The sequence below is a fragment of the Carassius carassius genome, chromosome 34 (genome assembly GCF_963082965.1).
Source record: "Carassius carassius chromosome 34, fCarCar2.1, whole genome shotgun sequence".
Taxonomy (NCBI): domain Eukaryota; kingdom Metazoa; phylum Chordata; class Actinopteri; order Cypriniformes; family Cyprinidae; genus Carassius; species Carassius carassius.
In genome coordinates this window covers 29,988,569-29,993,479 of record NC_081788.1, presented here as the reverse complement: position 1 = coordinate 29,993,479, position 4,911 = coordinate 29,988,569, and positions in this window count along the sequence as shown.

The window sequence follows — 4,911 nt, the reverse complement described above, 5'->3', positions numbered from 1 at the left end:
TATTATTCAGCTTATTCAGGCTAATAATATTAAAAAATAAAATAAAAAAAAACTCACCTTTCAGTTCACCAACAACTCCACTGACCAGTAGCCACTGCACGATAAGCAAATCCAAGCCGGGTTAGACACTTTCTGAGGTTTCCTCGAAACATTTCTATTGTGGTCAGTGCTATTTGCAGCGCTTTTGTTAATTGCATGTGTTGTGAGGATTTGCAGCACTTGTGTTGTCAAACTGATGAAGATGTATTTTTTATTTGCTGGTGTTTTTTCAATTTGCATGTGTTTTCTTAAATTGCAGTGCGTTGAGCTTTCTCGGCCACCGTACATATCCTCTCAAAGGAACAGTTTGTGCAAAAATGCATTTTTTAAGAAAATGTGGTCATCCTCAGGCCATCCAAGAATAAGATGAGTTTGTTTCTTCATCAGATTTGGAGAAATGTAGCGTTTATCCTTCAAAATCGTTCAACATTTGAGAAAAATGTTGAAAAAAAAAAATCTTTTATTTTTTTGCACTTGGCCTATGGTCTACTTCAGAGAAATATTACTTTAACTTCATGCATTGGATGAGGTTTGACTTCTCTGCATCTGTCTCTGATGTGATTTGTTCAAAATCACAATGCACCCCAGTATAACAAAGCATGCTATTGTTATGAGAAATAAAAAAGAAAAAATGCAACACAAAGACAGAAAGGAAAACAGTTGAATTATTATTATTATTATTTTTTTGACTATTTTAACCAGACATTGCTAAACAAAAGACTGTTGTTTTCACTCCGCAGGGACAAGAAAACAAAGCATCGACTCTAACAAGCCTGTAATTTTTCTCCTTCGTTGCAATTTCGAAGCTGATTTCTGAAGAGCTGTTGTGTCACACATTGTCTGTGCGTGTTTCGGCATATCAGAACAAAACACATCATTGAGTCTCAAATCCCCGCATGAGTTTGCCAGGCTTTTATTTGTGCGGCAGCGATTGACAGGCCGTCTTCAGGACTTGGCAGCGATGCTCAGGCGAGGAGGAGGCGACTCGAGGCGTTTTCCCATCACACCTTTACATTAGATGACAGGCAAAAAAGCCTGTCAGATTGCAACCCTCCCACATGGAGCAAAAAGTGCTGAATTAAAGCAATGTTGAGACGGGGGCATTGACGGACGGGGCTCGCTGTCTCTCTCTCTCATCCCCAAATCAATCTGATCTGATGCTGAGATGGGTTTGCAGCTCACTATTGAATCCAGAGGTCAGCGCCGGTCCAGTGGATAAGTCCCTTATCATATCTGCCCAAGGACTTCACTGTGACCTTCACAAACATTCACACAAGAGCAGATGGCTTTAAACTCCACTGTATGTCAGACTCTCTGTGCTTCCTGTGTGTTTTGTTGGACAGTGAAATCCTCTGGCGGTCAGTTTTGTGTTGTTACCTAAAACTGAAACCATTTAAAACATTTTTGTTAAAATATTAATAAATCTTTTATTTCATTAAAATTGCCAAAACAGCATTTATGATTTTTTATTTTCTTTAACTTGATGTACACTGTAAAAATGATAAAAAAAAATGATTTTCATGTTAAATGCGTTACTTGCTGTTTCTTTGCTTAAATTTCTTTTGAAATTTGCTAGCAATTTCTAAATGAAAATGTCCTCTACATCAAAGTTTTATATGAAATAATTGTAATATATATAAAATTAAGTTTTATGTTAAAATAACTGGAAAAATGTGGACAAAAAAAAAATACAAAAACACAACAAAATTACTAATTAAAATTAAAATAAAGGATCATACAAAATTATAATATATCAACTAAATTAACATTGTGTTAAATTTATTTGAAAGATGTTATGCGTAATCAAATTAAATTATATATAAACAAATAATGGAACATAAATATATACAAATATACAATAACACTTGCAAAGGAAGAAAGAAGGAAGTAAATGAAAAATAATTTTCCTTATATTTTCTGGCAAAAATGTGTATTTTTGTGAGAATGACCAATCCATGTTTGCTGGTAGTGTAAAGACTTTATTGGTCTGATTTTGCTTGTTTAGTTGTTTGTGAATATGAAATATTATGTCATCATGAGACAATGCATGGATTCATGCACATTCAGAGCAATGTTGCTCTAAACAAATATATGAACTAGAATCAAACAAACTGCTACATTTTCAGTTTCACATTGAAATGGTTTTACTCATGCAACAATCACTGACTCGTTTGGTGACGTGTTGAAGATGGTTTATAGGTCGTCTGTACTAAATCTACAGTGGAAAACACTTTGTAAATGAGGAAGAGCATTGAAAGAGAGATCAGTAAACGCATGTGCGTCGGTCTGGAGCGCGAGCAGCAGGTGGATCTGACGATTTGCATGCTTCTTTTTCTTTGGCTGTTTTTTGATGACAATTGCAGACATGGACTTCATCCCGTTTGGAGCGTCATGTCAAAGCCGTGCACCTGTCCTCCTGCACAGAGAGATTCACAGCTCCAGACGCAGACGCTGAATGTTGGACGTCGATGCTGATGGAAACAGCAGGCATGACAGCACTAGGAGAATAAAACCAGTGCCTCTTCATTTTATTACATACAAATGAACACCGTCTGTCGCGTGCACTGTGTGCTTTTGTCTCATACAGAACTTGTGTCTTTAGCTTCTTACTGAAAGAGTCGTTATGGAAGAAAACAAGCTCTCTTCTAAATGGCCTAAGTAGTATTTAAATCTGGAAATATACAGTTTTACAAATTAATAAATAAAAATAATACTATTTAGAAAATTTTGATTTTGCCCTATTTCTTATGATTAATCAAATAATGCACTGTAGCGTTATTTTATCATCACTGACGCACTATTACAGATTTTATTAATATTTAGAATTTTGGAAGTTTTTAGTTTTCTATTTAACAATTTTTACAGTTTTAGTATTTTTTTGTGTGTGTTTGTTATTTTTATTAGTTCTTGTTAAATACATTAGTATAAATATTTGTATAAGTATATTAAATTATTATTTATTATTTTCTGTCATCCTTTTTAATTTTATCAAAGTAATTTTGATGTGTTTGTCATTTTTATTAGTTCATTTTAAATACATCAATATAAATATTTCTATATGTATTTTTAAAAATTATTTTTTATATTTTATTATTTTCTGTTATCATTTTTCATTTTATTAAAAAAAAAATTTCTCATTTTTATTAGTTCATTTAAAATAGATCTATGTAGTTTGTATTTTTTTATTATATTTTAATTTAATATTTTACATTTTCCCTTTAATTGTAGCATCTTTGTTGTGTTTGTAATTTTTAGCAGTTTGTTTTAAATACATATATGTAGTTTTTATTTTAAATTGATTTTGTTTTACTTGTTTCATATTACCTGCTTTAATAATATTTAAATATATCTATACAGTTTTATACATTTTTGTTTCACTCTTAATTTTTACTTTTTTTCACTTTTAATTATTTTAGTACATCAAGTGCAACTAAAGTAAAATGACAAATCTTGCCTTGACAACTAGCTGAAAATAAGTCAAACATCCAGTATTTTGGTCTTGTTTACTACTCTAAATATTTCTAAAACATTAAGTTGAGAAGCAGATTGCATAAATTCCAAAAAAGGAATAAAACCTTGTTTCCAGGAAAGTGTAAACCTGTCATGTTTCAAGCATAAACCTTACACAACATGACAGAATCTCTGTCTAACCGTTGAACGCTGGTGTAAATGCAATAGTTTTAATGCATTAGGATGTAAACATGAGCTGTCTGTGCATCAAACTGTGCATCAGTGTATAAACACAAAGCTAAATGCAGTCTGAACGTGAGCCGTCTCACAGTACAGTATTAGAAAGCAGTCAGCTCTGAATCATCTGCTGCTCGTTTATCACCTCAGCGGGACGCTCTTCTGGCCTCTGATTCACATCTAAATCACCACCAGCATATGTGAGCCACTCCTCCTCGCCGGCAGATTCAGCTGTGATTGAGGAGATTTCTTTACCCCTGCGGTGTTAAGTAGTTCGCTGCTGTGATATGACACCGGACTGACCCTCAGCCAACATTAGAACGACCTTCAAGAGCTTCTGGGGACTGAGAAGATGAGGCATCAGATTCAAGTATGAAAGAGACTTTACACCCGGCGTGAAAATGCTCAGGAACACAAATACGACTCTGGACATCAGCACAAAACACCAGATGAAAACTACAGGCATTTGACGATTGCATCTCAGTGGATATTCATTCGTTTAATTTAGTTGATTTAACTTATAAAGACTTGAAGGAACATTATGAAGAAAAAAAAAAGTAGATTCTTTCCTATTTTTTTATGTCTAATCAAATGTTATAGTTTCAATTAATATTGTAAGTTAATTTAAAAATGTTAATGTTTTCTATATATATATTTTTTAATTTTTTTATTTTATTTCAAAACATATTTATGTATATTTTATAAGTTTGTGTAATTTTGTTATGTTTTTGTCTATGTCGGCATTTTTTTATTTCTGTTGTAGTTATTTCAGTACAGGATAAACAATGAAAATGAGAGAGAGAAAAAAAAAAGTTTGAAAAAGTCCTGAGATTGTTTTTTATTTAAAGTGTATTTTCTGTGCTTGATCTGTGCAGATTTCTGACCAGAACACTTTTCACTGGAGGAAGTGTTATCGTAGATTATGTACTCATATTTTAGTTAAAATCATCTTAATGCTGGATTTGTTTCATTTTTTGTCAAGTCAAGTCACCTTTATTTATATAGCGCTTTAAACAAAATACATTGCGTCAAAGCAACTGAACAACATTCATTAGGAAAACAGTGTGTCAATAATGCAAAATGATAGTTAAAGGCAGTTCATCATTGGATTCAGTTATGTCATCTCTGTTCAGTTAAATAGTGTCTGTGCATTTATTTGTAATCAAGTCAACGATATCGCTGTAG